This window comes from Protopterus annectens, chromosome 10.part0 (assembly GCF_019279795.1).
Source record: "Protopterus annectens isolate FY-2018-M chromosome 10.part0, PAN1.0, whole genome shotgun sequence".
In the NCBI taxonomy this organism is placed as follows: Eukaryota; Metazoa; Chordata; order Ceratodontiformes; family Protopteridae; genus Protopterus; species Protopterus annectens.
Genome location: NC_056744.1, coordinates 357,596,034 through 357,616,827, shown reverse-complemented (window position 1 = coordinate 357,616,827; position 20,794 = coordinate 357,596,034). Strand labels below are relative to the sequence as shown.

At 41.9% G+C, this 20,794-nt stretch overlaps 1 protein-coding gene, 2 long non-coding RNA genes and 5 other non-coding genes across 9 annotated transcripts in view; 7 read left to right on the top strand and 1 right to left on the bottom strand.

Moving 5' to 3' along the window:
* ZBTB37 (zinc finger and BTB domain containing 37) overlaps window positions 1–6,779 on the bottom strand; it is a 178,819-nt gene extending 172,040 nt beyond the window's left edge. Inside the window, exon 1 of the mRNA XM_044085263.1 lies at window positions 5,970–6,779. The gene's annotated coding sequence lies outside the window, so the exon portion shown is untranslated. The remainder of the gene's footprint in view (window positions 1–5,969) is intronic.
* A 103-nt stretch (window positions 6,780–6,882) lies between these two features.
* LOC122813123 lies at window positions 6,883–17,881 on the top strand. 2 transcript variants are annotated; one of them, XR_006366639.1, is made up of 5 exons: window positions 6,883–7,025; window positions 13,558–13,614; window positions 14,643–14,790; window positions 17,306–17,340; window positions 17,574–17,881. It is a non-coding gene; the product is annotated as an uncharacterized LOC122813123 (long non-coding RNA). The 2 variants fall into 2 exon arrangements; XR_006366640.1 differs by having other exon boundaries at window positions 6,884–7,025; window positions 17,607–17,881.
* Window positions 13,429–13,509, top strand: LOC122814679. Its single transcript, XR_006366879.1, has one exon. It is a non-coding gene; the product is annotated as a small nucleolar RNA SNORD74 (small nucleolar RNA).
* LOC122814684 lies at window positions 13,725–13,792 on the top strand. The gene has a single exon (XR_006366883.1). It is a non-coding gene; the product is annotated as a small nucleolar RNA SNORD75 (small nucleolar RNA).
* LOC122814666 lies at window positions 14,499–14,576 on the top strand. Its single transcript, XR_006366867.1, has one exon. It is a non-coding gene; the product is annotated as a small nucleolar RNA SNORD24 (small nucleolar RNA).
* LOC122813125 lies at window positions 14,797–17,255 on the top strand. Its single transcript, XR_006366641.1, has 2 exons — window positions 14,797–16,883; window positions 16,927–17,255. It is a non-coding gene; the product is annotated as an uncharacterized LOC122813125 (long non-coding RNA).
* LOC122814668 lies at window positions 14,917–14,993 on the top strand. The gene has a single exon (XR_006366869.1). It is a non-coding gene; the product is annotated as a small nucleolar RNA SNORD79 (small nucleolar RNA).
* Window positions 17,176–17,249, top strand: LOC122814677. Its single transcript, XR_006366877.1, has one exon. It is a non-coding gene; the product is annotated as a small nucleolar RNA SNORD47 (small nucleolar RNA).
* Window positions 17,882–20,794: the final 2,913 nt, after the last annotated feature.

Genomic DNA, 20,794 nt, shown 5'->3' with positions numbered 1-20,794 from the left:
ATTCTAAATGGTATTAGCACAGAACCAAAGGCCATTAACAACTTTTTGCCTGATAGGTTCAGCTCAAATCCCCCTGATAGTCCAAAGGAAATACTGCATACCACAATTCCCACCACCACCACTACTAGGGACCAGGTCATCAATGCACTTTCCAAGGCCAAAAACATAATAAATAACATGAACTCTCTGGTCCACTTGAATTACTTTTCAATGTGAGTCTACAGCTCCCCCGTGCAACCCTACACCAGTCACCCCTACTCCCTGTACATCCCCACACCAGTCACCCCTATCCCTGTGCATCCCCACACCAGTCACCCCTACCCCCATGCATCCCCACCCCTACTCCCTGTACATCCCCACACCAGTCACCCCTATCCCTGTGCATCCCCACACCAGTCACCCCTACCCCCATGCATCCCCACACCTACTCCCTCCATGCACAACCGCCATCATCCCCCCCCCCCCCATGCAGAGTCATCATTCTAACAGTGTAACTTTTATAACAAACAGGTCATGCTTCATGAAGCATGTCCCAGTCAACTATATCAACAAATTGCATTTTCAGTTAGTTTCACTTGAAAGGATACACCCCAAACAGCATTAATGGAAAACCAATTTATAGACTTGTGTTCTAACAACACAAACTTAAGTTATGCTATTTGTTTCAAGTAGGTAGATGTGATAAAGAATGCTTCAAACTGTACACCAGGTGTCTGAAGATTACTTGCTCATGTCAACTTGGTAGCAGACTATTTTTAAGAAATAAGAGACGTTGTCTCAAATTCTTACAATGACCCCTTAAGTATTACACCATGGAAACAAATGCTAACACATACCCAATGGACATTTCTCTCCAACCATAGTTAATTCTACCCGACAAGAAATTGCTCTATGAAAGAAGTGCGACTGCATGTTATGCTATCTGCAAATTGCCATGGATTTAGAGTTCTAGGGATAGTAATTCTGGTGGCAGACTCACTGTTAGGATTAACATTTTTGTATTAACTAGACAGCAATCCCAAATAAAACCAAGACCCAATCCTCCAAAGGCAGACGTCCTGTCTGGTGGACCCCAGCCATAAACAAACTATACAATAGGAGGAGGAAGCTACTACATGATAGAGCAAAATCACAAAAAGGGAAGGCATCTCTGATCAGTATTAGCAAAAAGCACTCATAAAATCGTCTAAGGCCAGCTTAGAGAGAAAAATTGCACAGGACACTAAGGATAATCACAAGGCTTTCTTTAGTTATGTTAGGAACCTGGGTGGGAATTCCCAGATATGCTCAGAATTAGTCCAAAATGACAAAAAATACACCTAGCCCACAGACATTGTCAACATCCTAGCTGACAGGTACAGTGCAAACTTCTCCCCCCTCTCCCCACCAAAAGGGAAAATATCTATCCCTACAGAGTGCTGCCCCCCTGACATCTCAGATGCTCAGGTAAGAGCCGCCCTCTCCAAAGCAAAAAACACAGCATCAATGGGACCAGATGGTGTCCCGGGCTGCGTCCTACATGAACTCCAAGAAGAGCTAAACCCAAACATAAAACTACTGATCAATCTTAGCCTTACTACAGGATATGTACCCAAAGAGTGGCGTACAGCAACAGTGGTCCCTCTCCACAAAGGTGGTGCCTCAACGGATCCTGGAAACTATCGCCCCATAAGCCTGACTAGCTTTGTCTGCAAAGCTATGGAAAGGATCATCATGGACCTCATAAATAAAGATATTGGGGACCTACAGACACTGGATCCTACCCAGTTTGGCTTTGTTAAGGGCAGATCCTGCCTCTTAAACCTGGTCGATTTCTTTGAAACCGTCACCAAGGCCATTGACGAGGGGAAGGTGGTCCACACAGCCTACCTGGACCTCGCAAAAGCCTTCGATACAATACCCCACTTGGGCATTATAGATAAGCTCACCAGCTTAAATATAAACCCCTATGTCACTAGATGGGTTGAAAACTGGCTCAAGGACAGAACCCACATGGTTAGAATTGCTGGAGCCATGTCAGACTCCAAACCAGTTACAAGTGGCATCCCACAAGGCTCAGTCCTGGGACCTCTCTTGTTCGGTATATATTTTCTCGGCGGTACAGGCCAACACGGAAGGACTGTGGCTGACCAAGTTCGCAGATTACTGCAAACTTGGCGCCATAATCAACTCTCCAGCCGACTCAAGCATCCTCCAAAAGGGCCTCATAGAAACAGACAACTGGTGCCAGAGCCATGGCCTCAAGCTAAACGCCAAAAAGTGTATAGTCATCCCCTTTGGCAAAAACAAAGTGCCCACAAATTACCACATAGGTGGTAATCCATTAAGTACAGAAGAAGTCATTAGGGACCCAAGTTGATAGCAATTTCTCATTTGACAACCACGTGGCCAAAGTGGTTAGAAAAACATTTTTTATAGCCCACCTAATCATGAAGGGATTCACATCTAGATCAGGGGAGGTCATCGTACCTATTTACTCATCCCTCATCAGGCCCATAATTGAGTACAATGCCCCTTTTGGGATGTACCTTACCAGACACCTGCAGCAACTGGAAAGACCCCAAAAGTACCTCACCAAGAGGATCAAAGGGCTCAAACAGATGCCATATGCTGCCCGGTTAAAGAAACTCCAGCTCTACTCAGTGGCATACCGCCTGCTCAGAGGCGATCTGTGCCTGACGTATAAAGCCATGTCCAACCCGGAATTAATGGACATGCTGCACCTCAGAAAATCCAAATCCCATCGAGCCACGCTCGAGAGACTTGAACCTCAGCACTGAAATAAATAGGACATGCTGGAGGGACAGATTCATAACCCAGAGGCTCCCTTCACTCTGGAATAAAATCCCAGTCCAGGTTAGGCAGAGTCCCACATTGACTCTCTTCAAGAGGAATCTTGATGAGTGGATGGGAGATTGTAGGTTTACCCCGGCTATCACTTCTGTGTCACTGTTAGACAGAGGCACAGTATACTAACCTCAAAAAAAGGCATAGCAAAATTAATTTAAAATGGGTGGCGAAAGCCAAACTCACTATGGCTAGGCTTATAAATGCCCTAGGGCAGATAGCCTTGTATGAACCTATGAACAGTTTCCAAAAAAGTGAAACTATATTTTTGACTTCATCAAGTAAATTGTTACTCATTCAGGAAAATAGCATATGCAAACAAGTTGTATCCTTCCTAATAATAATTGCAATACAACAGATATCCAAACCCAGTAAATGTTTATCATATATATAAAAATGTATCTGTATGAACACACACACAATTATATATATGTATGTATACACACACTCACTCACAGGATACAGTGTTCTTATTTGTCTCGTCACCATCAAGCCTCTTTCCCCATTTCTACACAAGGTTTGGATATTGTGTCTATTGTCACCACGTCCCTCAATTCACATCCACTTTCCTATCTTCTTTAATGGTCAAGCCTGACTGTCACAGATCTCTCAAATAATACACCCAACCATCTCTTGCCTGGACATCCTTGTTGCCTCTTATCTTCTGCCCCTTTCCCCTAAATATCCTTCTGGTTTCCTACACATGAAACACCATATTCTTGGTTACACTGCCCTTCAATGCAACTGGGGTTACTACGGCTTCTGCTTTGATGTCCTCATTTCTCTCGGGCATCATACTACCGATCAGAAGCATTTCATCACTATCATTTCATCACTATCATTTCAAGTTCCCTCAACTGTTCTATCTTTACTGCCCATGTTTCTGTCCCATACAATACCACTGGTTGCACCACTGCTTTACAAATATTACAGTTCAGCCTCTTCAGCACTATTTATCATACACTGTCCTGACATTTTGTTCCAGATGGCTACAGCCCTTTGATTCTACATCAGACTTCCCTTTTACTAGATTATACCTTCCAGACACCTGAAGCGTTAACCTGTCCCACTACCTTCCTTTTATCGCAACTTGCAGCTTCTTCAGGTTTCTCCACTTGCAGCCATAATCACAGTCTTGTTTTTTGCTCAGTTTCAGACTACATTACTTTAGTTTTGCATTCCATTCCCTTATTTGCTGAAGTTCTTGTTTAGAGTCTGTATGTAATGCCACACCTGCATACAACAGCGGTGATGATCTGTTCCCTCTGACTTGATTACTAATGTAGTCCATCAGCAGTATGAACAGGAGCAGGCTCAGAGCTGAACCCTAATGCACACCTACTTAAACCAGGAGCTCTTCAGTCAGAACATTGTTTTACCTGTGCCATTGGGTCCTTGAACACAGCCTACACTAATTCTACTAATGTTTCTGGGACTTCAAACTTTTGCAAGACTGCCCAAGTCACTTTGCTTGGGATCTTATCAGCCGTTTGCTCCAAGTGAAGGAAGGCCCAGCGGAATGGTTCCCTACTGAAATATCGACACTCATAACAGACTGCCGACAGATTTAAGATTGCAAATCCGGGAGAAGTACAAATCTCGAACATCACTCTTCTACTTTAAATGTCTTTTTTTGCAGGGGGAGAGCCCCCCTTGCACCTCCCAATGTGGGGGCAAGCAACCCACAACTCCTGAAGTTACAGCAAATCTGACATCACCATACTCCACATAAAAGGGGAATATTCTGGGAAATTGCCATTGCAGACTTACTATACACACATTATTTTTTTTTTTGGCCAGTCTCCCTGTTTCAAGACTCACTCTAGTACATCCAGACATTTCAAATGGCTACTCAACTGGACTATTTCTTCAGCTTTAACTTTCTTCTTCACTGTCTGTCTTACTACAAGCATCAAGTTAGTAATACTGCATCCTGACATGAATCCAAACTGCTCATCACCCATTTTACTACTGCCTTTCACTTAGCTGTCATCTGAATCAACACTGGTTATACCAGTTTTAAGTACTTTCTTCTAGTAAGCCTGTTGAGCCATAAACTTGACTAATACAATCATTACCTAAATTTCTAAATGAATATATACTTCCCTTAATGTGTATTTCACTACTTGTGTTCCGCAGCATGTATCAAACCTTCAAGTTTGTATATTCAGGGCTAAAGTGTAAAGCCAACCTCTGTCGCACCTACTAGCTTAGCTAACAATGGTCCTAAAACCAGCCACCAATGCATACCCCAAGTGCCCCTATTTTCAGAGCATTTTGCTCCTCATCACAACTTCTTCTTTCGGCTTTTTCCCGGTTAGGGGTCACCACAGCGGATAACCTGTCCGCTCATGACTGGCAGTGGAATTTTACGGTGTTGAGTTGCCAGCCCGGCGCCCAACCTTCCACAGAAGACACACACCCACACCTAGGGCCAATTTAGTGTCCAATCCACCTACAGCATGTCTTTGGGATGTGGGAGGAAACCGGAGCACCCGGAGGAAACCCACACGACAACAGGGAGGACATGCAGACTCCGCACAGAAGGCACCCCAGCTGAGAATCGAACCGGAGAACCACTTGCTGTGAGACAGCAATGCTAACGACTGCACCACCACGGCCACCCTTGCTCCTCATCACAACAAAATACTAAAACTTAAATTATAATTGCAAATGTCTTATTTATCAGAAAAATGCACAGAAACAACACTTCTCATATGCTATCAAAGTATGAATGGAAGGCTCTGTTAATTTACATTTAAAGTTTTTTTCAATATGCTTATCATTATACTTGCCACATCACATCTTACAACATACTTTGTATGTTCTTGTGAATGTTCATTCACCCAACCCATGCCTGAACGTGATCAGTTCTAATTAGTGCACTAACTAGCTAAACAAAAAAAGTTGCAGAAGTGTCCCTGATGCTGGACCTTCGCCTCCGAGGAGTTAAGAGTTTGTCTCTGATTTTACAGAAAACAGGTGGATAACTATCAGCACCTACCGTGGTCAAGAAACACAAGTAACAATGCACGGAATAACTAACGCGCACAGCAAAATTGCCATCAGGAGGTCGAGAAAAAAAAATAAAGTGAAACAGTAAGAGAAAGATATTTGCTCACCTCTTAGCAGTCTGTTTATAACACGTCCTTGTACCAGCTTAGCCTGTTGCTTCAAGCAGTGTCTACTAAAGCTGAATTAATAGCTCCACGGGATTTGGGTTTAAATGACAGCAACCACTTACGTTCCTTATTGTTCTTCCCACAGAGATTTTTAATTTGAAGGGAAGGGAAATAGTAAAGGGGTTAAACTGCTGCTGTTCTCGCTGCTGCATGAGGTGTACGGGTGGTGAGGTTGCTTTAAACGTAACCCACCATAAATGTATTCCTCAACCTTTCCTGGAGGACATTCCCTTTTGGAAACAGAGGGCGCGGCACCAACTGCAGGTGGTCTAACACGGCAACCCGGGGATCCAGCTTTGGCCTACTAGCTTCCAGTTTATCAGGCCAAAGACATGAGCTTAAAACATAAGTGGAGAACAGGGACACAACATCAAGCAGCCCCAAATGCTACCATAATCGTCTAGCTTTACTATAACATCCATAACTGCAGTACTACTGTCTTCATTATATTTTGTATTTACAGGAGCCTTATTTCTGTATGTAACAGACACTCCCCTTGGAAAGACAGACCAAATGCCCACCGCAATGCCCTCTGGGGGTGGTAGTACAATGAGTTCAGGTTTTGCCTTAACACAGACCCAGCAAGTAAAATAGGAAACTAAAAATACTACAATTCCCGCAGTTACAAGTAACGTACAGATATGCATAGGAAACCAATTAGCATGATGGAAAAAGTAGTTTAGTAAGTCTTTTGAAATAGCAATATGAAAGTATAAAAACACAGATTGAGAGATCCCACATAAAAAGGAAATACGTCATGGTTCAAAACAACGTACTTAAATGGGAGTGGAAGCGACGTAGGAGGGGATTTATTCATATTAAATGAACTGATTGGGTGGAAGGGTTGCTAAGATGGAAAAAAAAAAAAAAAAGGCAGTTGTATCCCAGGATGCAGTGCAACAGCTAGCTATAAGATAAGGCTCGCGGGAAACTTTCGTTCTCTTTTTCAAGACGCTTGATAAGATGCTAGTACTTTCTACCGAAGACGTTTTTCAAGTATGTACACAAGTTAAGACATTTATTTTTATGTAGTCCAAATTGAGCAATAGCTTGCGATTACGTCATCTTAGATTATATTTCTTTGAGTATAATTTTTTTTTTACATGAAACTGTTTAAAGCTAATTACCTTAAACTATTCTCTTGGTTGTGGGTATGCTTTTTTTGTTTGGTAGAAAGTGTGATTGTGATGAGTAAAATGTGGGCCTGTGACCTGAGGGTTAGTCTCAACGCCTTTGAACGTTGTATATTACGTACAGAGTTGGACGCATTTATTGTAGTGGGGTTGCTTTGTGTGACTTTTTTACCATTTAAGTTATTGTGGTAGGCCTTGTTTGAGTAGGCTATCGTTGAATTCGTCTAAAGAACCTGGTACTACACGGTTTGTGAAGCGTGTTGGCGACTACAACTTGACTTCATTGTTAAAAATTAACACACTTTGAAGTAGGAATGGTGGACGCGTATGCACAGGCTCCCTGAAGCTATTTCAGGCAGCCCGTTTTAGTTAATAGGACCCAAGCGTATGTGCTGGTGATCGCGACATTTGGGAGCTCAAGCTCCGCAAGCAAACTGGGGATGAAACATGCAATCGCGCTTAGTTGGCAGGTCACTTCCCATCTTTCCTTATTGGGGGTCTGTGTCTAGAGTATAGCTAATACTAGAGGCGATGCTGATGGAGCCAGGCGAATTGCTGGTGTTTTAATGCTTAGCAAGCTGCGCTCTCTGCGGTCTATCCCAGGAATCTAGTATGCTTGTACTAGGCACAGCTGCTTGGTGTCTAAATCGGGATGCTTGTATTTGGTTTGGTGGGCCGTCCTCCACAGTCGAGCCATTTTCTGGCGATGAGTAATACCCCCATCCCCCGAAAACACTTGTGGTTGAACTTTTGAAGCAGAAGCGGGATATGTCTGCCATTAGGGGTCGCCACAGTGGAACTCGGGTTCATGATTGGCAGTTTATTTACGTACTGGCTTGCCAGGCCTGACGCGCAACCTTCAACGAAGGTACGTCCATTCACGCATGCCTCCACGCAGAAGGCGCTCTAGCTGAGAATCGAACTTGACAGCGTCTTGCTGTGAGGCGACAACGTTTCCTCGCTCTCACGCACTAAATGTTTCTAGAGTTAATGGTGCCTAGAGCCTATTCCCCACGTTTTGTAAAATGTGATAAGCGTTCCAAAAGTTGTGTAAGTTTACCAGGAATTAGTCTGCTTGTGCCCCTAAACTCATGTTCACGGTACTCATTGTTATCCACCAAAACCGATTCCCACACTGGTGGGAGTTGAGGCAGGGCACAGCTCACCCCAGTGTGATCTACCCCATCCGTATTTGAGCATAATTTGCCCATTGGGGTAACCCAATGGTCTAACCATCAACCCTGGTCTATCACCTGCCTAGATACGGTAAAAAAAATTGTGGGTGTAAAGCTTGTAAGGGCCCCGGTGGTATCAAGTGGTAATGGTCAACTCGAGTTTGACTTGTATTAAATACGAGTTGTGCTCGCGCTAGCGTTCTCCGTTGTGGCCCTAAAGGTTTTGTGATTTATAATTTTATGAAAAGTTCCCTTGTTTTCAGTTTCCAGGGAGACTGATGTGTTTTTGATCTGAGATTAGAAAACTCGGCACATGGTATGGTAAGACTTTGTATAGCTTTACAAAAAATCTTTTATGCAAGAAACTCCGCCACTTTGCGGAAATACAGCTGTGCTGGTAAGCTAACAGAGCCAATTTCAGAGATGGCACCTGGCTTGCCAGGTTGCAGCCTGCCATTTTCTCAAAGACATGTCTACTCTGACTCTGGTTTCACAGGGTGGAGGAACAGTATAGGTTGAGGTTTTAGGATGGGATAACCTCTGTTCCTGGGTAGTAAAGGCTGCAGACAAAGCAAATCAATTTCTCTACCTTGGCAGCTGTTCTCACCAAACTCTTCCCCCTGCAAGGGGAATTTGGCAGTTGGGTTAGGGTCAGTTGAAAGGTAGATCCAGTGCCCTGCAGAAGTGATAGCTTCCTGGTTTTCACTTTCTCGGTGAAATGAACAGGTTAAACTAGATTGTAGTCATGTAGGTGGGGTGGCCTTGGGACTAGTTGGGCATTGCACCGGTCAGGCAGCCCTCAGCTTGGTAGTGGTTCCTTGGCAGATTGTAAGGTGGCCTAGATGAATTGAACTGCTTATTCTGTGGGCAAGATTAATCAAAGGGCTGGATATGGTATGCAGGGCACTATGATGTAAAAAAGGGCTCCTTGAATTTCTGCTTTGCACACCCAAGTTGTTAGCAATACTTGACAAAACACATGGCTGTGGCCATTATAATCAAATTTTTTATAACTATGCAAAAATTGATTTGCAATGTTTTGAATGGGTGAGTCGCTTTGATAAACTGAGTAGTGCTAATGGAGGCAGAGCTGCACCAGTCTCAACTATACAAATTGACAAATGTTGGTGGTTTGATACCTGTAAGATGCAGATTGGGCTTAGAATATAACCCCACAATTTTTATGCAGGAATGGGTGTGACCAAAATTGACAGGGCAAGCACTTGTGACATTGCATGGAAAGCATAGCTGAGTGACAACCAGTGCCGATTGTGATATGGTGAATATTCATGACTCCTACCTTAAAAGCATGAAGCTGCTGTATTACTTTTGCAGGGGGCAAGCCCCCTGCATCCCCCCACTTCACATGGCTGCTCTCATTACAAACTAAATAGACAATGGTGTCACTGTCAGAATATTCCAAACTATTATAAACACACCAAACAAATTTTATAAGTGCATTTATATAAGTAGATTTTGTTTTTAATAAGGAAATTAAAAATTAATGAGACCTGGACACAGACAGTGGTCTCGCCTTCGATAATCACATTGCCATAACAGTAAGGAAATCTATATGGCACACCTCATCACTGAGGGCTTTTCATCCAGAAAAAAGGAGATCATTGTCCCACTAGTCCCTCATTAGACCCATTATATAGAGTACAACACCCTGTTTGGTATGTACCTCTAGACATCTGCAACAACTGGAAAGGCCACAGAAAGCTCCAGGGATCTAAACCTTGTCACAATGAACAAAACCTGCTGAAGGGATAGGTTCCTGATCCACCAGAGACTCCCTATGCTCTGGAATAGACTGCCCATACATGTCAGAGCTCCTCATTGGCCCTCTTCAAAAGGAACCTTGAATGGATGGGAGATTATTCACCCCGGGGATGTCAGTTGCCCTACTAGACAGGGGCCCAGAGAAGTAAATATTGCTGAAGAAAAATTCCAGGGAATTGTTACGGCTAGGCTTGCATAGTCCTTGGGGCCAATAGCCTAGTACCAACCTATGGACCTATAAATATCTCACTAAAAGAATCACAGGCCCAAAGGAGATGGCCTATGCTGACCACCTTAAACTCCAGCTATACTGTCGCATATAGTCTACTCAGAGGTTCTCTGTTTAACATACAAGGCCATGTCAAACCCAGAGCTGTTGGACATGCTACACTTTAAAGAAATCCCAGTCCCTCAGCCACACGCTCCAGGGATCTAAAGCTTGTCATCACAAACAAAACAGGTCATCTTACAGATTAGTACCTCGTGGGCGGTATTGCACAGCTTTGGGCATGTCTGGCATGATGGGCAGTTTTGACTGACAGGTGTAGTTGTCAAGGCCAGCATTGACTGCTACTTCAAATGTGAAATGTTACAATTCAATTCCCCCATTGTAGACTGGTCAAGGAGTTGTTGAATATAGGGGCCTGCCCCCCCCCCCCCCTGCAAAAACATTTATAAAAGTTGTTACGTAGTACCTGCGAGGGACTACTCTGTAAGATAACCAACCAAGCTGTAGGTTTGCTCTTGTTGAGTTTATTAAAACAAACTCCTCTGTTTTCTTTAACGTGTTGTAATTGTACAGCTGAACTACTTAGGAGTACTACTTCTGTACACCTTTTTTTTACAGTTTGGCTTATCTTAGAGTAGTCCCTCGCAGGTACTACATAAAACACAACGTACACCACTTTTATAAATGTTTTTGCAGGGGGGCATGCCCCCTTAAACCCCCTACTTGTATTTACCAACTCCTTGACCAGTCTACAATGGGGAATTTATTATAACATTTTACGTTGTTTGTTTACAGTAATTGTTATGTGAAACATAGCGTAATGAGGATGTCACTCCTGTCACTATTGCATAGCCTGGCCAGGGGTGTGTTGGGGCGGGATTTGCTGCTGCGCATCCTGCGAGGTACTAATCTGCAAGAACCACAAAACATGCTGGAGGGATAGGTTCCTGACCCAGAGACTCCCCAGGCTCTGGAATAGATTGCCCATACATGTCGAGCAGAGTGCCTCTTTGGCCTTCAAAAGGAACCTTGACAATTGGATGGGAGTAAGGAAATTCACCCTGGGGATCACGTCGCCCTGCTTGACAGGGGTCCAGGGAAGTAAATAGTGTGGGAAGAAATAGCCAGGGAATTATGGCTAGGCTTGCTCGACAGGGGTCCAGGGAAGTAAATAGTGTGGGAAGATAGCCAGGGAATTATGGCTAGGCTTGTATCAGCCGTAGGGCTGATAGCCTAGTACCAACCTATGAACCGAACCTATGCTCAGTCTTGCAGGGTCATTTCAAAAGGCAAGCCCCCCTCCCCAAGCTCAGACTAAACATTACATTAAAACAAATCATTGTTCAAAAATGTATTACTTTTGTAAAGTTATCCACTTTTCCCCATAACTTTATCTAATAGCAATATCTGACAAGCCATATACAATGGTTACTCCAGTCAGCAGTGTACCCATCCAGGAAGTTTTGGAAATGCCAAACCTCTGCAAATTTGGGCATAAAAGCCCTAGAATACTGTGTGCACAACAGGGATCCTGTGAAACTAGGTCTAATTGTGACATTCAGGAAAGTAACAAAAGCATTTCAAATGTCAGCACCGAACTACAAGTCCATCCTGTTTGGTTTGCCTGTATAACCTGATCTTAAATGATTGCTAACTTGTCAAGTTTCAGAAAGCAGGAAAAATACATGTAAAATTTTTAAATGAAAAATACTGTTACATTTGTTAACTGGGAAAGTCCGACTGGATACAGGTCCATTTTTAGCAGAGGCCCAAGGAGAAAAGCTCCAAATGTCCAAAAATGAGCAAGTACAGTGAAATGGTCATAACAAAACTGAGATTTGTTTAATGTACATGTTTTTCTCCCATAAACACTTGCAAATGTTGGAAGCAAGTAGCTGGGAAAGAGATTTCTTCTGAAAAAGGGAAACCTCTATTAAAGGTGGCTATCCTACATTGTAGGTGGGTGATGCACAGAATTTTACAGTCATTTTATTCCTGTAACGAGGTTCTCAAGCCTATATAAATTCACTAATTGTAAATAAAGCAATTCACCCCAAATCAAAGGGATGAGAAATCAACATGCAAGTGAGACTTGGTGGGTACATTTAGTCTACTTAATATATAAGGGTGAAAAGGCTTTATACTGAATAATTTTGTCTAAAATTTTAAAGGGTGAAAAGGTTTTGTACTGAAACAATTTCAATGTTCAGCATACTGATTTTTCTGACTCTGGTCTTCACTTTTCAAAATAAACGAGCAAAGTGTTGGGGCAGTCCTTGCTACTGTGCATCTGGTTGAGTAATGTTCTAAAACAAAAACTGCAGATTGTAGGAATAATATTGAATTGCAGTACATATAAGGTTTAGCTATGTAAGACTGGCTTTAACCCAAACCCTGCCCAGCATCTGGTGCCATTTTATTAATTTCAGTCTTGTCTGTGTGAATACTCATCTGGGATTACTGCAGACTTTAGTTTTTTTTGCCCTGGATATCTATTAACATTTTGAAAACATGTACAAAAGAGACTTCTATGTCTGTATCCAATTGTTTGATAAACATGGCTCTTTCTAGATGGCTTTAAAATATAACATGACTTATCCATAGTTTAACTGTGCACTGTTTATTATAAATTGCTACCTGTAATGCAATCCTAGAGTTTGATTTGGGGGTGCAGCTCCCCAGCAAAAACATACTGCATGTGCATACAGCATTGTGGCCATTTGGCATGTCAAATTACTTGGGCCATGCCTACTTCTGCACAACTAGCAGAATGCACTATTATGTCATTTGGGGTAGGGTTCAGTAAAAGATGCAAGTACTTGTCTGCAGTAGTGGGCTGAACCAGTCAAGCTATTTCTGACAAAGTTCAGATCATTAGCAGGTCCTTTGGACTTTTATTTGCTTTTGAGGGTCTGAATCTTGCTATACTGTTTGCAATAAGCTAGCAAATACTTAACATTTTTTAAATGTTAAATAGTCTTGCAAGTGCTTAACCTTTGTTCATTTGATTTTTACCACATGGACTTTTACACTAAGATTAGTTTGTGCACTGTGCTCTCAGAAAACAAATCCTGTGAACATATTTGGAATGATGAAGAAAAATATGTTGGTAGGGACATCTGAAATTGAATGATGGGTGCCAACATTTCTGACCAAATTTAAATTTTACATTTGGTTGCTAGTGTGCTAAATGTAATTTCTTTCCACAGGGTTGCAGTATGGATATTGAGCTGAACTGTGAAGGTGGAGTGCGCAGAAGTTACCAGGTAACTTTCAGCTTGTGTGGATTGAACCCCATATCAGAACTGTGAGTTATATTAATGGTTGTGCCAGAGCTACGTCAGTGTAATTACTTTTTCATAGTTCTGTAATCAAAAGCCTGTGATGCTTTTATATAAGAGTAGTGGACAGAATGGATTTCTGAAAACTTCCATTACTGAGGCTTTTGTGGGGTGATGGGAATTAGTTTTAGTAGTTACTAACAGGACTGTCAAGCTGTCCTGAACTGTTGGCATTGGTAACTTTATTTTTTTTTAGTAAACTTTTTTTGAGCCTTTACTGTTGGCAGGTGCATTGTCTGAGAATATCCTAGATTTTGGTCTTGTTGATTAGGAAGGTACCTCGTGTGAACTATTGTAGCAGCCTGAATTTGTCCTTGCCAAATAAGTGAGTTGTTTGGTGTCCTTGCCAAGTGCATAGGTAGGTACTAGGCTGTTGACCCTAAGGCCTATACAAGCCTAGCCAAAAAGGTGCCATGGCTTTCCACCAGGCCACCTTAAGTGTAAAGTTGCCCCTAGAAAGGAAATCATTAATATCCATTTGACCTTGGTTTTGTTAACTGCTGAGGTGCCCAGATGGTATGCATAGGATTTGAAGGTGATACTCTTGTACAACAGCACTAACACCTTTTGGGCTTGAGCTGCATAGCTTTCCATGTGCACAGAACCCTGTTGCACATGGTCTTTGGCAAAGGTCTTTAATAACTTGGGTGGCATAGTGAAATTCAACTGGGGGGGGGGCTATAGTCCTAACTCTGAAGCAAGAGTAAAGGGATGAACTGAAGTTATGGTTGATGCGAGCATTTCTTGTAACAGTTACTGGTCCTGACTTTTGAGATAAATCTGAGTAGAAGTTGTGGATCTTTTTGATGTGCCACTGATGACTCCACATATTTGCTACTCTTGACCAAAGAGTGATGAGAACAAAACCACTTTATCTGTCTGAGGCACTACTCTCTAATGTGTTCTGTTTGACTAGTTTGTTGCTCATGACTTCTCCTTATATTTGCACTCAGGTTTTTTGAATATGAAGAAAGGAAGTCTTATTGGGTCTCATGAGTTTGTGCAACTTGTGGGTATTTCTGGGTCCTCGTATGGTGAGGATACTGTCATGAGCATGAAAAGGAACAGACACCTGGACTCGTGTGAACAAGCTGAGCTGAGGTAAATTTGGCATGTGCTGTAAACTTAATGTGGTTTTAGTGTGCTGTTCACTTATTGACAAGGTTTTGCATGTATTTAGTTCTGTACCCAGCTCTAATTGGCTAGTTTAAATATACTGTCTTTCTGTACTGTTTATGATGAAGTAAATCAATGGGAATCTCTCTGAAAAAAAGATGGAGATGGATTTTATTACTGAAACAGTACACTACCAGTTAACAGTACTGGCTTAAATTCACTCATACCAACATTCAGACTTTAACTGTGAGCAGGATTGTATGGCCGAATGTAATGGGGGGGGGGGCTGGAGAACCATTGCTGTTGTGGTTGGTGCCTTCCCCTGAATGAGCAATAGGTTCAGTGTGCCTGCAATTTTCACTGACTTCTCAAGATCATTGCTTTTTTGGCTTTGTATACTGTGGAGCTGATGGCTGTGTCCCTATTGCTTCCATGGGTAAAAATAGTAATTGCAAGCAACCCACAAATGTGCAAGCTGGCTCTGCACCTATCCTAGTGAATATTTCCATTACCCTTTTCTTACTACTGGCAGTTCTCCACTGTGGCAGTGGAGTCTTTGCTGCCACTCCTGACAATGTAACTTTAATCCAGACCCACAGGTGTTTGGCATTGAGAACCCATGGGACCAGTGTGACATGCATTTATTGTAGGCACTCAGACTGGCTATTGGCAAGTTTGCAATGTTTCAGCTATTAAGCTAAATTGGCAGGGTTTGACACCACCCCATTTGTATTGTTAATGCTGCGTGCAACTTCTCACGTTTTGCCCTGAGTTTGCAGGTTTATTGGTAGACACTGATTCTACCACATTTCTAGTTTGAGCATAGAAATTGGTGTTGCACTTTTATTTACTTTGTATGCTGCAAGGGGGAACAATGATGAGCCTATAGTTCAGCTGATTGGCAGTGCTGAATCTTTTCGCCCCTATCTGATGTTCCTCCTTTGCATGTGAAGCTTCTCTGCTCCAGGTTGTGATGCCCAAACCCAAATAACCAGGGATCCATTAGCCAAAAATACTGTAGGCCAGAATGTCATTACTTTCCTATAAAGTGGCTAAGGACTGTAGAGGACTGGGTATTGGGTTATGGTGTTTCCAACTTTTTTGAAGTGATAAATTAGTACTTTGCCAATTTCAACTATCTTGTAGTTGAGCTGCATGTGGTGGCAAGCATGATGATTCCATAGTTCAGCAGATTAAACTGTGCTGAAGCTTTTCGCCCCTATCTGATCAGTCACCTAGCTCTGTAAATTGAATGTTTTGTACAAACGTTTATTGCATCCTTTAAATTTTTGCAGTGTATGTGGCTCTTGAAAAAGTAGCATTTAAATGTCAACAATGGTTAAGGTTAGTGTTTTTACCTTTCTGGAACATGTTAACATGCAGTTTTAAGGCTTAGTTTGTGAAAGGTCACACATTATTCTGGAGTGCATGTTAAATGGTGTGGTTTGGGAACTGGTAGGTTGTGCCATGTCTAAGGCTGTATTTTGGCTGTTTGCTGACATTCCAAACCAGAGTAGCTTTTGGAGTAACCACCAACTGGATCACATCTCTCCCCATTCCTATTTTGTTTTGGATATTACTAGTATGCAGAGGAGAAAGGCAAATGCCCCTTGCCAAAAGTTGTGGCAGACACCGTACATACCAATACTTAAGATTCTGAAGTCACAACATCCTTGGACAGCAGACTGGAAGATTATAATAGGTGTTAAACTGTCAGCAGTAAAATTTTCTGCATTTGGATTTTAATGCTAGTCTTAGTTTTCCCAAGTTACAACTTCATATGTTCAGCACTATGAGCTTTCAACTTGTGTGGTCTGGTACATCTTGCAAATGATGATGAATCAGGTCCCTGATCCAAGTGAGGACAAGATTTGACTGATGCACCTATTCTAAACTTTCAGTATTCAGTAACTGCACAGACTGGTGTTTAGTAGGGATCATGCCAGTTTCTGCAGGATTTGAATTCCTGATTATTTGGTCAGACTTGCATGCTTAGAGGTGATATTTTTAAGCCTTGGTTGTGCATATGTTGGGGGGGGGGGGTGTCCTAGTGTAAACTAATCAAGGTTCAACATAAGGTGGTTGTGTAAAAGCAGTAAGGTTGATGCCAAGTTCAACAAGGTGGTTGTGTAAAAGCAGTAAAGTAGATGCCCAAGTGATGAGACACAGTCTGATTTCTAATATGAAGAGTAATTAGCTCTAACTGATTTGGGCATGCTGAAAACTTAATGCTGAACTTTGAAGCTAATTTTTATAAACCTCAGGGTTCCAGAGCAGACTTGTGATGGCAGGCAAGTGCCTTGAAGTGGTGTTTAAACTGGAGTGAATGAATTCCCTTTTAAGAGCAACCTTCATTTGCCTAGTTTCTGTAACCAATGATGAAATGATTCTGCCATATGAGATGTTATGATTCTATTCTCTACCGTTCCATTTGTTCTGAGGTTACAGTGCATCTTGAATATGGCTTTTTATACTGTGTAACCTATTTTTTTTTTCTTAGGTGCTTCTTGGATGTAGAGTGGAAAGACAAGGAAGGTAAGTTAGGCTGACTTGAGCAGCCAAATCTGTCTAATATGGCTGGATAAGTGATGAAACTTTACCTTGAACTCTCTCACTGAATAGTTGATGAGATCATGGAACTCTGATTTCAGTCATCTTTATTTTTATTCTTTTTGGTTTCAAAATGTATTGCAGGATTAAATTCTGTTGTCTTTGCTAGGATTTGAAAATATATTGCAGGATTAAATTCGGTTTTCTTTCTTTGTTAGGATTTGACTATCTGCATGCTTGCAACTTTCCAGGATAACATTGGAACTTCTGCATCCAGGCATAAAGGTGGTGCTCATGTAAAACACTCAAGTAGTCTGAACGAGAGCAATGTCCAGTAAATCCTTGGCACAGTGAATTTGACGCTGTTGTATCGGCTGGTGTCTGGAAATGCTTGAGGATCTACAAAGTAGAAAACAGTGTCTAGTTGACAATGGCAAAATTAGTTTCTTACAAAGTTAGCAAAGCTTCTGCATTGGCTGAAGCTTTCCTGATTAATGGAATAAAGTTGTATTTGCAGTCCTTGTAATTGTGTGCATCAGGGTTGCATTTCAGTATTGCATATTTAAATGTTTTTCACAGTCCTCTAAATGTGGTGTTTATTTGGGGTACTGAAATTTTAAAGCCGCTGATGCTTTTAGGGTTTAGCAAGGTAGCTATACTCTGTTACTAACTGAAGGACACTTGTCCCAGAATGCATTAGTTTTCCTGTATTACCGATTACATTTTGTAATTTTCAAGTAACCGATCTTGGGCGTACATGTTCCATGCCCATTCCTATCTGGTTGGGACTTCAAATCTTTGTGCTGGTTAATACTTGGCCTTTTTACAACTTGTTCATCTAAATATATACATGGCAAATGGATTAAGATCTCTACTGTAGTATTAGATCTAATTTTGTATTAGATGTCATTTGTCCAGTATTTTGAAAATACTGGACAACAGCTGCCTGATTTTTCAAATGCAAGTTTGTGCTGAGTAAGGGCTAAGGGTGCTTGGGTTAAAACACAACCACTTTTCAGTTAGGCATACATACATTATGCAAAAGCACTGGTGCTCAATTTGAGCATTTGTTTGCTGAAATGAATTGAAGGAGTTCAACTAGGCAGTGATGCACCTGAGCACGTTTAGCCATTATTGCTCAATTGATCCCAAACGGCTAGGAATGCATTTTGTGCCCAGTCTTTTCTGTAACTTGGACTGTCCCTAACTGGTGCCATCCCAAGAGAATCCAAAATTCCCCATAGTGTTCTCAACTTTTAGGGCCTTGTGTCAGAGCTACAATGTCAAGGTTAGATGTAGCAACTGCAGGCTGTGCTTTATGAACTGTAATCTACTACACTACAAAGTGCTTGTAAATGGTACTGTACTCTATGGCTGGAAACACGATGCAATGAGAATTAGGTCTTGCTTACCCAAGCTCATGCTGAACAGGTTCCAGTCTCCTTTATGGCAGTCTTGTATACTTTTCTCAAACACTAGTTCGTTTAAGGTTTTATTAAATGTTTACAACATCCAAGTACTGTTGACAGTGAGTAGTTACTGCACATCCTATTTGGATTGTCCTTCAGTGTAAACTAACCTGGTCTTTATGATGTGTGCTCCCAGCTTTAATCTCATCTGCAGTAGCTGGTCCAATAAACTTTGAAAACCTTTAACTGAACTATCCCAACATTGTTTCAGTTTTCCTAATCTTTATCTCTGGCTGTGTCTTGTAGCCTCACAGGTGCATGGTTGTTGTATTGTCTTCTACTTGAACAGAACAAGAACTGTCTGCAATCTTCCCTTGAGAAACTTCTGCTTGGCCAAGGTCATTCTTTCTGATTTTTTTTTATTTTCTAAAATGTATGCATAAATTAGGCTCTTATGTAGTCTTAGGCATCGGGCTACATCAATCTGATGTTATCTGCCAGTATCCACATTTGCTCCTGGAACACTTATGGTTGTGCACTTGAAATTAAGCTTTTAATTTTGGCATGGTTGTATACCATTCTGTTTAACAGATGGATGCATGTTCTTCCTACATAGTTTAGACTGCTCAGCATTCTTTGCAGTGAATACTTCCCAATGTACACTGCCACTTTCCCACATCACTTAACTTTTTGAACCCTTGAGCACTGCATATCCTCACTTCATGTAGTAAGGTGTTATCTGTACTTATAGACAAATAGCAGAATTTTTGTGATGTTTGATACTTTATGCAGGAGTATCAGCAAAGCCAGCATGCTGACAACTCAGTGGGACAGTATGTACTAGGATTGCAGTGGGGCATTACAAGGGTGTGTTATTGCCCATTCCCCAGAGGAAAGGGTGGATTCTCAGTTTTAAACTGAGCTGTAACAGGCTGACATGGGTCAGCAGCAACACCTGCATAAAGGCAACATTATAGGTCAGTTGTGCATGAGGTACCACTGTGAACCTGGCAACTCTGGAAGATAGCTAGGTGATGGGTGTTGATGAGCAATTGACTTGATTGCAGGCATTGTAACTTGCATCAACTGAATACAAATTAATTTATCAAAAGGTGTGCATATGTAGGACAACCTTATGTCAGACAATGGCCTAGGATACCTTTGCTGTTGGTAGTCCTGACTGCAGTGCTTTCTGACTTCAGATCAGCAGGATATAGGTAGAACATTATGGTGGCATCAATATTGGGCTTTATATAGGAACAGCAGCATATCCTAAACTGCCTTCATGCTTCGATCTGCTTTTACTTCCCATCAGGAAGTTGAATAGCCAGATGTGTCCTAATTTAAGGGTGGAAATTGCAGACTGGCTTGTATTCTTTCTCCCAACCTGGAGGCTGGCTTTGGGTTGTTGAGCTACTTTCAGAGTTGGCTCCACACAACACTTGGCAGACCAGCTCAAGTTAGTTACAAGCCTTTACCACATGGTATCAGCCCCACAGAGCTCCACCCACTAATGCTGGCATTCAGCTTTGTCAGTTGGCAAATGGCACCAGTGATCTTGTGTAATTGCCAGTGTGGTCACCTGCTAGGACATGGCAGCTGGTCCCAAGTTGTGCCATTGGCATCCATTTGCTGCACTCTGTCAAGCTAGTAAACTTGTTCAAACAAGTCGGTGACCATGTGGCCTGGACAAGTGTACTGGCAGACTTCACCACAGCCAGAGTAGTAGAGGTAGCCTAGAAATGTCATGCTGAAATTTAACTGCTGTAAAATGATCTAACACCAGGAGTATAGCACTTGAGTTTATCCGGGTATTCTATTCTTTTTCTGTTTAGAATGAATGACAAGTCCATTTACAAAGTTGACTGCATCTAGCTAAAATAGATGCAGTGTTACATTAACAAGGTAACAATGCCATAAGCTGATTCAAAACTGAAGAGAATATAGAATGTAGTTTTATAAGAATAACCAAGTTAGGCTATGTGCTACAAATGATGCATGGATGGATTATTTTGGTTCGAGTCAGTGAC